Source organism: Poecile atricapillus, chromosome 1 (genome assembly GCF_030490865.1).
Source record: "Poecile atricapillus isolate bPoeAtr1 chromosome 1, bPoeAtr1.hap1, whole genome shotgun sequence".
Taxonomy (NCBI): domain Eukaryota; kingdom Metazoa; phylum Chordata; class Aves; order Passeriformes; family Paridae; genus Poecile; species Poecile atricapillus.
In genome coordinates this window covers 177,951,230-177,963,733 of record NC_081249.1, presented here as the reverse complement: position 1 = coordinate 177,963,733, position 12,504 = coordinate 177,951,230, and the positions used below count along the sequence as shown (strand labels likewise).

General features: G+C 49.5%; 1 protein-coding gene across 12 annotated transcripts in view; it reads left to right on the top strand.

Moving 5' to 3' along the window:
• Positions 1-12,355: 12,355 nt before the first annotated feature.
• Positions 12,356-12,504, top strand: part of KTN1 (kinectin 1) — a 74,237-nt gene continuing 74,088 nt past the window's right edge. For 7 of the 12 annotated variants that reach the window (XM_058844423.1, XM_058844405.1, XM_058844415.1 and 4 more), the window contains exon 1: positions 12,359-12,503. The gene's annotated coding sequence lies outside the window, so the exon portion shown is untranslated. Of the gene's footprint in view, position 12,504 lies in introns of all 12 variants that reach the window. The other 5 variants (XM_058844362.1, XM_058844389.1, XM_058844346.1 and 2 more) reach the window with 3 other exon arrangements.

Below are 12,504 nucleotides of genomic sequence, written 5' to 3'. Positions count from 1 at the left end.
TGGTGTTAGACCTGCAGTTTAGACCTTGCACGGATGATGCTTTTTAGCAAGTGTCATGTGCACCTGAATTTCTCCCACCTGCCTCATCGAGTGCAATGAGGCACATCTGGTCCTTCGAGAAGAGCTGGGAACACATCCCTGTGCCTGCCTGGTGGATGTGCTGACTGTCGTGATCACTGCACCTGTTGCTCTGTCAGACGAGACTTTGCTGTCAGATTTGCTTACAACCAGCAAGCTGAGCTGAAGAAACCCTTTGGAAGAAGACGTCAAAGCTCAGCCATGCAGCAGGTCTTTGGGAGGTGCTGCCAGGCTCTCCTCACTGCCCCAGAAGTGCAAAGGCTTTAACTTCATGCTCTTTATCCAAGGAACAGAGCATACATGGCTGATGAACATCCTTCCCTCCTCAGCCAGCCTGCTGGGCTTGTTTGTGGTATTTCTGGGACTCACCTTACAAGTGAGTAATAAAAGGTGCCATATCCTCTCAGCCCCAGAAAAATCCAGCCTTGAGCAGGTTGATTTACATCACACAGCCTGTCCTGGAGCACCCGGGAGGCAAATCAGGCAGCAAAGCAAGGAGAGGACTCAGAGAGGTTGTACTTTGAATTAGGGAGGCTGGTGGAGCTAGCTCGTGTCAGCTCAGGATGGTTAAATCTAAAATGTCCCATTTAGGGCTGGCAGGTGATCGGGGTGCTTGCAGACAGCTCCATGGTCTCACGTTAGAAAAATCAACTATTTTTCCCATACCAATTTAAAAAAAATAGTATTTCTCTTTCAAGCTGCTTGGGGTTCCACCCACCCCCTTTTTTCCCCCTCTTCTTCTCTTCTCTTTCTCCCCACCTTTGTGGGCACAACAGGTGGGGTACTGAGGGCTGTGGTGGGGGGCTCTGCTCCTACCTGCAGTGTGAGCCCAGCCTTCACAGCTTCTTCCTGACAGCTTGGGCCTGCCCTGCCCACAGAAATCATTAAATTGAGCATGGGGATTGTGCTGAGTGTTGCCCTTGCAGTGACATCTCAGGGGGCAGGAGGTTGGTGCTCCCCCAGTGCCTGACACTATTGCTGTGCTTGAGCTGGGAAGATGGAGCTGCTCCTGGGTCTCCTCTGGTGTGGCCCTGCCTGTAGAACTGCAGCTGTAGTGCTGTGAATATCCTCAGCTAATAAATCCTTCATTGAAGAACCCCATGGAGAGGAGCTATGTTCATCCTGCAGCCCCCAAAATTGAATTGTCTGCATTTTGGGAACCTGAGATACAGAAGGTCAAATTATGGTGTTCAAGTGTGTGAGGCTATATCAGAGGGGAACACAAAATACAAATCTCTTGATACTGGTGTTGTTTCTTGCCTTGAGTAGGAACAAATGGGAGGGGCACAAGGAAGTGTTGAGAGTTTGGGTGAGTCATGGAGTTTTGGTGTCTCAGGTTAAGTGGGTGAAAGATTGCTTACCCTTTTGAAGGGAAGATGTTTAGAAAGCTGAGGGAGCATCTGAGGACCCAAGAGTCACACTGTATGTGCAATTCAAGCTTTCAGGGTTGCTTTGCTGTAGGGGAAGGGTCTTGTGGCCTCTGCCCAAAGGAGGGCAGCTATGGCTGTGCCTCGGGAGGGCTCTGTACTCGCAGCCTCCTCTTCCAAGCTGGGCATGTACCCGTGGGGGAGGCTCCATGAGAGGGGTGTGCAGTGGTGGGCAGCCCCAGGGAGTGAAAGCCCAGGTGGTGGGAGGTCCAGAGAGCAGTGTTCCAGCGAGCAGGAGCCACAGAATCCCTGGGCTTCTCCCCTCAGCCTCCCTGTGTCTCTCCTTAGTCAGCAGAGGCATCATTCCCTCTCTGCGCCTTCCTTCCTCAGCAGGAGACTGACCCCTGTCATGGGTTGGACAGATGTTAATGCAAAATGTAGCACTTAGAACTCACCAGACCTACCTGCTTAATTTCTGATCACCCAAGTCAAATCATGTTAGAAAAAGCAACTATTTTTCCCATGCCAATTTTTAAAAAATATTATTTCTCTCTCAGACTGCCTGGAGTTCCACCCACCCCATTTTTTTCCCCCTTTCCCTTTCTTTTCCTCTCCTTCTCTTTCCCTGCACATTTTAAATTCCTTTGGGAAGCAGCAGCCACCCAGATCCCGGCCTGAGTGAGTCAGGGCAGGGAAGGAGCCGCTGGAGGAGCCCTTCCCCATGTCCCCGAGAGGAGCTGGTGAGCGGGTGATCAGTCACTGCAGTGCACAGTTCCTGTAATGATGAATTGTCATGAGCCTTAATTAGCAAATTGGTTAATTTTACTTAGAAAGTTGATGATTAGCGCCACAATAAGTGCTTTGTGCATTCTTTGTAAGAGTCATTCAATATCACTCTTCCTTGGGTAACTAATTGGAGAAGACTGTTCCACAGAGCCCTCCTAGCACCTCTCCATCAGCCTCTTCAACATTTCTGCAGCAGGCACTGCTGCTTCACCTGGATGCTGGAATCTCATCAGGGGATGGCACTCATCACAGGAGACTTCCAAAAACCTGGAAGGGACAAGGAGCAAGTCATTAAGGAACCTCTACCTGTTTAATTCATCAGTGCTCTGCACAGCTGCATTCTATTCTAGCATGCCCTAAATGCCTTGCTGTTTGCTTTGAAGTTGGTTAATCTGGTTTGGCTTTATCTTATCTTTTTTAGGAGGCAGTTTCAGAATTAAAAGCTTGTGACTGACAGTGTTCTGCTTTCTGCTCTCCTGAGCTTTATCCTAAACCTTTATAGCTGTAATTGTCTCAGAAGAGTGTAGCTTGCCTCAGGTGTAGCTTCCATCTCCCGGTGCCTGCAGCGTTAAAGCTCTGCCTTTGGAGCACAGAGAAGAGCAACTGAGAGCTGGATTGTGTTCCAAAGGAAAAAAAAAAAAATCCATATATTATGCACAAGATGTCTCCAAATTCAGCACCTTCTAATTAGTCAAGAAGCCAGCACCCCTCTGTCAACAGCAGAATCCAAGCCTTGTTGCAGAGGTTGTTCCTTCTAGTGTGGTTTAGCCTTATTTTGGTCCCTGTGCCTTGATTCCCATCACGTCAGGGATGTTAATAGAGTGAGGTACTGAGGGGGACCCCAGAGAAGGTCAGGGAGAGGAGCAGGTGAGCTGCAGTCAAGTCAGTGGGAGCAAAGGATCTGCGTGGAGCTGGAAAAGCTCCTGAGAAATGCCTGCAGCCCAACAGGCAACTCAGAAAGAGATGCTGGAGAGCCTTTGGTCTGCCAAGTTTGATGTGTGCCTTCATCCTCATACTTATCTGTCCCATAATACTCCATTCTAGACCTGGCAGTATCAGCACATACTGGATTTATTTCTAGGGAAGGAAAGAAGTTGCCATGACTACTCACCGAGTAATAGTGAGTAATTTGATTTTTAATTGTGAAATATTTAGCGTCATCATCAGGTTGTGCTGGTGTAAACAGGAACAGAATCAGGTCCATTAGACTTGGTAGCTGGGTCTAACTTGCCCTGTGTAAATCAGGAGTAAATCTCTGGCCGAAGTGAGGTTACAATGGTTGGAAGTTGAGCCAGAAGCCAGATTTCCCAGGTTTGCTGGGTGATGGGAAGGGCTGTAACTTCCCATTTACCCCCTGGTGCTGTGTGCCCCTCCCTGGATCAAGTGATGCAGCCCAAATCACACAGTGTAAAGGCTGCCTCTTTGCCCTGGTTAAACTGGGGCTCTCTTATTCCCTGAGAAGGGCAGTAATGGAGGAATTTGATACTTTTTGCAAACATTAGTGGACTCAGAGCATTTCTGTGCTAATGCCTGTGCCTGCCATGCTCACTGGCAGAGACCAGGGTGTGTTGGCTTCTGGATCAGGCAAGAAAATCACTTCTGTCAGATGGGAAAGGGGTAAACTGGCTAGAAAAGAGCCATTTTTTTCTGGCTTCTACAGCTCCATTATGTGCAATGGAGACACTGACTGCCCCCATGTCAGAGAATTGCTGAGAACCAGACCCAGAGAGGACTGCCAAATTCTCCACTGAATGCCAGAGGAAGAAGCACTGTAAGTAGAAGTAATCTGTCTCAACTGAAAGGCTGAATAGTGACTTGAAAACTGTACAGTTAACTTCATTTAATTTTCCTATCTGTGTCAGGCAACCAACTGCTTAAAGGAAGGCTTTCTATGTGTTGTTTGCATAGAAATCCACTCATCCTGTCCCAGCCTCATGTGGGGCAGGGCACAGCAGTCTATTTTTATTTTTCATTCTGTGTTGTATTTAAAACGTGGACAGAAAAGGGGGGAAAGGGATGAGGAGGGTTTTAAACATTGGCTGCCACCTTAATTGCAGCCTAGCAATGAATAGCTGCAGGCTTTCTTGGACAGCTCCTCCGTGAATGTCACACACAAATCCATCTGACACCTGGGGTCAGAAGTATTCTTCCATGCTTTTTGTTAAGTCATCTTTCCCACTCTAGTGCCAAAGGGTCTGGCTAAATTGAATTGCATTTAAATGAGGTGAGTGTGTGATGGATCATCCGAGTGCTGCTGTTTCCCTCCAAGTTTTGTGACAAATCTCTCTAATGCAAACACCGTGTCTCATACCTTGAACTCACTGCTGCAATTAAATGCTGATCCTTTAATCCTTGTCTGGAAAAACAATATAGTAATAGGAGTCCTGCGTGTTTGCACAGGAAAGGAGAGGTGTGCACGCAGCAGATGCTGCCAAGAGCTCTGGTAATTCAGTTTGCAGGGGTCACAGTCACATTGGAGACACCAGCAGTGACATTAGCACGTCCAGACCTTCAGCGCAAGCTCTCCAGGAATTAGAGCATGTACTGTGATGCCTTCGCTGCTGTGTCAGCTGAGCTGTGGCACCACCACAGTTTTTATCAGCTTATTGTACAAACTAAATGCAAATACAATGAGCCAAAGAAGGGTGGGTGCTGACCAATCACTGAATTCCCCCTAAAACTGGGTTTTGTCTGAATGATCAGCAAGATATAATGACTGACACTGGAATGAGTCTGCAGGGCACACAGCTTGGTGATTAGTCAGTTCTCATTACCTCTTCCTCCAATTAACGTCAGCAAATCAGTGCTCTTGAACCAACGAGGACCTCAGGAGAAACTAAGCTTCCCCAAAACGCTGCCAGATGTCAGCAGAAGCTCCGATCCCCTCGACTTGATGGTTCAGTACTTTTTACACACATAATTAACTGTTAACACCGTCCTGTTTCTGTCACTCCAGCCCTTCACCCGTGGTGTGCTGATAAATGCTGTTAGTTTTGCTGTGATGGAGGAGTCTGTGCCCAGCTCTGCTGCCTCATGCTCCTGCACTTCATCTCATTTCTATGCTCATCCCAGCCAAGCAGGAACCCAGCCTGAGATCCCTTTTGCTACAGCTTCGTCACCCCATTTGGATCTTTCTCCTTGTTGTCTTTGCAGTTTCCCTTCAGCAGGTGATGGCATTTGGCTTTCATGGTCAGTCTCTGGAAGTGGAATATGAGTTAATTTTCCCCACACTATCCAAAATACTGTAGGGAATATTTTTATATATTTTTGGTATCTGCAGGTTGTGGAGGAAGCTCACTTGTCACAGTGCCCTTCAAAGGTGTTATTTTTTTTCCTCTTTTTTTTTTTTCCTGTGACTTGTCAGGAATAATTAAATGCTGTGGTTGCTTTGGCCTCCCTTCAATGGGCATTTACCCAACTCATGAATACAAGAGTAGCTCCCCTGAACTCTGTTTCACTCAGGTAGAGTTGTGAAGGTTTGCTCAGTGATGCTCTGAGGAAAATGAGGAACCCAGATGGCCTTGTGTTTGGGAGGATCCCAAATTGGTTGCTCTCTAAAACCCAAATAGTGTTGCTCAGCTCAATTAAGAATTGCTTATTAATGTTTTAAATACATTCATCCCCAGGTATTTTCACGGTCCCCTTTGCTCCCAAATTGGCAAGGGCAGTGCTGCTGTCCAAAATAAATGAAGTGTGTGAAGACAGTTTAAAGGCATTGAGGAATTTCAGCCCTTTTACATCTCACTCGGCTTTCACCTAATTTGTTAATGGGTATGTTTTTTCCCTGTGGGAAAATAAAGCTTTTCTCTCTGACATTTTATAAAGGACCTACTAAACCTTCTTTTGTCCCTTTGGGTAAAATCAGTTGAATTAGCTTTTCTGGTGCCTTTCTGTTTTTCCTAGAGAATCTGAGTTGGTTCTTAACCCTTTCTGCCCCCTAGTTTTGAACAGTATGACAGAAATCCTTAGATACCTTAGAAGTCTAGGTACAATGTGGGCAACTGTAGGTTCACTAGGGAGAGGCTTATTACTATGTAAAAAAAATTGGATATATAGGTGAAGAGAAAAATATTTGCTTATTTTTGGTGTGAACTAAAACAGAAGCTTGCAGAAGGATGCACGGTGAGTTTGCGACATCGCTGGGAATGTTTGGATCTCCTGGGGCACCAGAGAACAGGATGTCTCCTCAGACCTAAGGATTTGTGAATGTTTCCAAGTCTCCAACCACCCTTGGCACACAGGTGTGTGTCACCACCAGGGGTGGCAAACTGGGGACCTTGGTGTGACATCGCTCTAGGCAGGCGGACGCATCCCTTGTGAAGCTTTAGACAAAATACTTTCATATGAAGCTACTCTGCGGTGGCAAGAGCAGCTGGGATGGCTCCTGTGCTCTTTGATTTATCCAGACAGGCTACCAGGGTGTTTGCTGCACATTTCCTTAGAAGTTTGTCACAGCCTGACACACGCCGTTCCCGTGATGCCTCGCACAGCTCAATCAGTGTCCTTCCCTGGCTGCGGGAGGAAAACATGCTGAGCCAGCCTTGCAAGCTGCTCCAGCCATGGGACACCTGATCCTCAGGCTGAAAGAGCACGAGGTCTGTCTGACTCTCCATGGCTTTTTTCTCCCCATCTCTCACTTTATATTCTGTTTGCTGTCTGTCCTGCTACGTTTCAGGTGAACGACAGGTGCTGAGGAGGGACACGTTGTGTTGGTGTTGCAAAGTTTTTTCTTTGCAAAGGAAAACATCTTCATTCCATAGGTATTGATGAAGAAGAGTATTAATTAAAACCTGCCCTAGATTAATGCAGAACAGCATAAATAACGAGCGGGTGCTGTGAATGATGAATGGGAGAAAAGGATTTGGACTGTCACCGTTCCACCACACAGGGAGTGTTTTACAGGAGACAAAGGTGTTTACTGTGTCTTTTCTGCATTTGCTTTACATAACAATAACCATTATGTGCCCACTCTTAAAAACTCATCTTCTGCTAGGATGCTACCAAGAAAGAAGAAGACAATTTGGAACTTGCCTTGAAATAGCACTCTTATGGGAATTCAAAGCATGGTTATTATTGTGCTGCTTGGAAAGCTGTTTTTCTGTCCAGCTTTCCTGTGATCCCTTTAGCTCCATCTGATACCAAAGGCTTGAGATCTCCAGATTAGAAATTAAATTCCACCTCTGTGGCCCAGACCTGATGACCTGCTGGAGTCACAGCAAATAGGTTTTACTTTACAGTGAGTGCTTCCAGCTAAAGCTGTTGCTTTTTGGTCAAAATCAAACTTATTTGGAAAAAGAAAAAGATAATTAAAGGCATGCGATGCAGGTGTAGGAATAATAATTGACTTGAAATTGAGTAGGGATTATCCAGAGTGATGGCAGGCCCTGATCTTGCAGGGATTTAGGTATTTGTTTTGTTCTGCTGGCATGTGTGAGTACACAGGACAGTCGGGAGGGCTCTGTCCTGGGAGATTTAGGGGAGGCTGTGGCATGGCCAGGAGCTGTGCAGTTGGGACAGCTGGGTGGGATGCAGCACTTAGAGCATCAGGCAGCAATTCCTGCTGCTGAGCTGGGTATAAACCACAGCATTTCAGGGGTGGACAGGTGTGCTTTGGGTGTCTGGTACAGGAACAGCAGCCTGGGGAGGGCAGGAGAGGGATTTTCCCATTGAGATTTCTGTTTTATTTTGCAAACTGGCAGTGACTGGTGTCAGGCCTGTGTTGGGAGGTGGGGACTGAAGAGCCTCAAGGGAAACTGGCAGAAATCATGATTTAAATGTGATCACTGTGAAGTTGTCAGTGACTGAGATGGGCACTCAGCTATCTGGGGGCCTCTAATTGTGCTGCTCATAGTTGGTCATATTTTGAATGTGATAAAATTGAACAGTACAATTTTAAACCAAATTCTGGACTTTTCTGTGCTCTGTTAAAATGATGAAATCTAGAAATGGAAGGTGAATGTAGTTTATAAATATTTTTTTTTTTCCAGTGAGCTTTGAAACAGTTTCAAACAATTAGCTGGATTTGCAGCAGCACCAAATGTGATCATCTCAATTTAATTAACAGCTTATCTACATTGTGATAGTGGGGGGATTCTGTGGAGACTGGTAGTAGCCCAATGGATTTTCATCCTGCTCACATACAATGCCATGGTTTAGATTGTTGTTTTTTTATTACGAGCTTTTACTCTTCTTGCAAGAGTTTCCAGTGTCATTTCTGCTGACAGATGCTGCTTAGGACAGATTTATTTTTATTCCCTTACAGTTGAATTGGATCAAACATCTTTTTCCATATAGCTCAAGTTTCCACAATGGAATTACTCCTAGCTGACTACTCTGAGAAGAAAATTGTAGTAATTTTTGTGACCTTCTTTAGCAGCAATTGAAATGTTTTTTGGCACGTGTGCCTATAATCTATTAATTTCCACTTCCTGTCAATTGCAGAGATTCATGATTATAAATAGTATGAAAAATTTTAATGCAAATAGAGAGAGAGAGAGAAAATCCAGCATTTGGTATTTTTTTTTTTTCCTAGTTGGATTCGGTGAGGTGTTGAAACATGCAGGGCGTTTGTTTCAGGCTTTGATAAAGATCTCTCACATTCTTATATAAAATGCTAAATTAACAATAATCAGCCCCCACGACTTACAGCCCTGCTCAGCACATAGCTTGCCTTTCTCTCGGGCTTCCTCTGAATCCACAGATCTGAGGGCTTTTTCCCTGTGATCTGAGAAAGCAAAATTCCTGACAAAACTAATGACTTGGGGCTCCTGTGGTATTTTAAAACCTTTTCTTTTTCCCCATGAGTGGCTGCCTAATGTGAGTGGGATTTCAGTGGCTGTTTGCATTATTTCCTCCCTGCAGTTGGGACATTCAGCACCATTAACCTGCCTGGCTGCTCGGCACAGCGGTGGCTCCGGTGAGGTTTTCCACCAGGTTTCCCAATCCACACAGCTGAGATAGTTTATTGCCTTACATTTTGGGTAATGGTATCTGACATGGGATTTTAAAGCATTTTCAGGTCCTTTATGGTGTGATGTTGTGGCAAATCTGTAAGATGTGAAGGACCAGAGATGTCTGAGGTGGTGGGAAGTGGAATGTTCTCAGCTGGAATCTTCAGAGCAAGCAGTGACCAACCAGCAAGGAAATCAACTCTGAATCCTGGAAGGAGGAAGAGGAGATAGTTCTGAATCAGAGAATATCCTGAGTTGGAAGGGACACACAAGGATCATGAGTCTGACTGCTGGCCCTGCACAGACACCCCAACAATCCCACCCTGTGCCTGAGAGTGGTGTCCAAGCACTCCTGGCAGCTTCAGGACTGTGCCCATTCCCTGGGGAGCCTGGGCAGTGCCAGCACCCTCTGGGGGGAAGAACCTTTCCTGAAATCCAACCTAAACCTCTCCTGGCACAGCTCCAGCTGTTCCCTCAGGTCCTGTCACTGGTCACAGAGCGCAGAGATCAGTGCCTGACCCTTCTGTAGCTGCAGCAGCTGGATTTGCTGGATCTGCTCTTCCATTGCAGCTCCACTCCTGGCAGGAGGGGCAGCTCTGTCCCTCCAACGCCCTTCCCAGGCTTGTGGCTCCAATCTTTCTGTTGGCAGGACCCTCACCCACTGTGAGGCAGCAAATCCCATTCCTGGGAAGCTGTGGTTTGCTTCTGATGCCAGCTGGAAAACTCTGCTGTGGACAAAAGTAATGAAACATCTGCAGAATCTGCTGCTGCCGAGCCCTGCTCCTGACCACCACTCCTGGAATGGTTAATATTAGGAAGATTTGGCCTTAAATTTTCACCTTGGAAGCGCAGGGTGGGGATGCTGCCTTTGGCTGGATCATGTGCTGATCTCAGTAGAGGAGTGACCGGCTGGGATGTGCTGAGCCAGGGAAGCTCCAGGATGAAGCAGCAAAACTCTGCCCAGCCAGCTGATGGCTGGTCACACATTGCAAGTGTCCGGCTGCCTCCACACCCCCGTGGCCACCCCTCCAGCGAGGCCTGTGGGCCCGTTTCACCTGCCAGGCAAAGGCACAGCTTCCATCAGCATCCACCTCATTCCACTGCCTTTGTTTGCTCCTGAGAGTTTGGGAGTGCAGCAGGATTGCAGCTGAGTGACTCCCAGGAGGGGAATGCTGAGCTCTCCCTGAAGCTCCGTGCATCATATTTTTGATACCGAGTGGAGCGGGTGACTTCTCAAAGATGCTGAGGGACAAATAAACAAATGGCTTGCTCTGGGCAACAGGGCCTGGAAGTGAAACCAGGCTCCTCATTGCCAGAGGTCAGAAGAAATGATGGGAGGGTTTGTGCAAAGCCCTGGGGTGATGCCAGCCTCCCTGCTGTGCTGGGATAACTCCCCTTTGCCAGCTGCAACTGGGCCCTGTGGACCTGACCAGCACCAGAACTTCCCTGTAGCCACTACTGGATCAGCTGTCCTGCTGAGCCAAAAAACGTGCTTTTTCTTGTGTTTTCCCCAACATGTTTGGGATTGTGGGAAGCTGAGAGTTAATGTCAGTCCCGCAGCGATGGAGCTGGACGGGTGCCCTTGGTGGCTTCTTGGGCTGTTTTGCTGTCTCCAAGTGACTGACAGAGCATCACTTTCCATCTCCGTGGGTACCCACAGGTCCGTGGTCAGCCGCTGAGCTCAGCCAGGGGAAAGCAGTCTGCCCTGTGAGCACTTTGGGAAGGATCTACATCAGAGAGAAGGGAGATGAACTTGGGGCTCTATGTAGTCAGAGCTTAAAAAATCTGGTTCATCTCCTTCCCTGCAGACTCCACAGCCTGCTGGGATGTCACTGAATGAGCCCCTGTGTGGTCTGTGCTGCAGGCAGGGCCGACAGGCAGTTTTAAGACATGTAAGGGAAATTGAAGGACAAGCTCTATTCCCAGTCATGTCTGGTCTCTTTCATGTCCTGGAGGAGACCTTGGGGTGTGCTCTGTCTGCTTGCCTTGGGTCCCTGAGACCTGCCCATTGTGCCAGCTCCGGGAAAGGGCACGGAGAGGGATATGGTGGGAACTGGCTGGAACTGGGGGGCTGAATGGGCGATCCCTGTGCCCGGTGAGTCTGGGCAGTGAGATTCCTGCATGGGGCAGGTCTGGAGGAGAATGCTCCCCACACATGGGTGGGAAAATCCCTGGGGGGACCTGGGTGAGGGAGGCGATTGGGTGGGGTTTGTGTGGATGTACCTGTGTTCATCCTGCGTGTGGAAACCTGGGTGAGAGGATCCCTGTCCATGGGTGGGGAGATCCCTGGACATCCCCCTCTGGGGGAACTCGGGGTGGGTGATCCTTGGGGATCCCTGCCTGCTGGAAGTCCAGGTAGGTGATCCTCAGGAACAGGTATTTGGGGATTGCAGCATGGGAGAGCTTGGGGGTGGTGAGATCCCCGTGTGGGGGGAGTGTGGGTGGGTGATCCCTGGGATCCCCGTGTGGGGAGTGTGGGTGGGTGATCCCTGGGATTTGCATGTGGGGAGTGTGGGTGGGTGATCCCTGGGATCCCCGTGTAGGGAGTGTGGGTGGGTGATCCCTGGGATCCCCATGTCGGGAGTGTGGGTGGGTGATCCCTGGGATCCCCACATGTCGGGAGTGTGGGTGGGTGATCCCTGGGATGCCCACGTGTGGGGACTGTAGGTGGGTGATCCTTGGGATCCCGCGTGTGGGGAGTGTGGGTGGGTGATCCTTGGGATCCCCGTGTGGGGACTGTGGGTGGGTGATCCCTGGGATCCCCGTGTAGGGAGTGTGGGTGGGTGATCCCTGGGATCCCCGTGTGGGGACTGTGGGTGGGTGATCCCTGGGATCCCCGTGTGGGGAGTGCGGGTGGGTGATCCCTGGGATGCCCACGTGTGGGGACTGTGGGTGGGTGATCCCTGGGATCCCCGCATGTCAGGAGTGTGGGTGGGTGATCCCTGGGATCCCCGCGTGGGGGGAGTCCAGCTGGATGAACCTCAGGACCAGGTGCGGGATCCCCACGTGGGGAGCTCGGGGGGCGATTCCCCAGCGCACGGCTGATGCACCCACACACGTGGCAGAGCCGGGCGGGCTCTCCCCGCTGCCGGGGCTCCCCCGCGGCCGGGCTGCGGCCGAGATCCGAGCGGGGCAGGGCCGGGCGGTGCCGGGGGCTCCCGGCCGGGGCGGTGCCGGTGCCTTTAACGCGCGGGGGGGCGGCCGCAGGCGCGGCGGACGTGCGGGGCCGCCTCCTCCCCTTCCTGCCGCCCGCGCCGCGCAGCACCGGCCGCTCCCGCTCCGTCCCCGCAGCCCCGGCCCGGCCCTGCCCGCCGCCGTCTCGG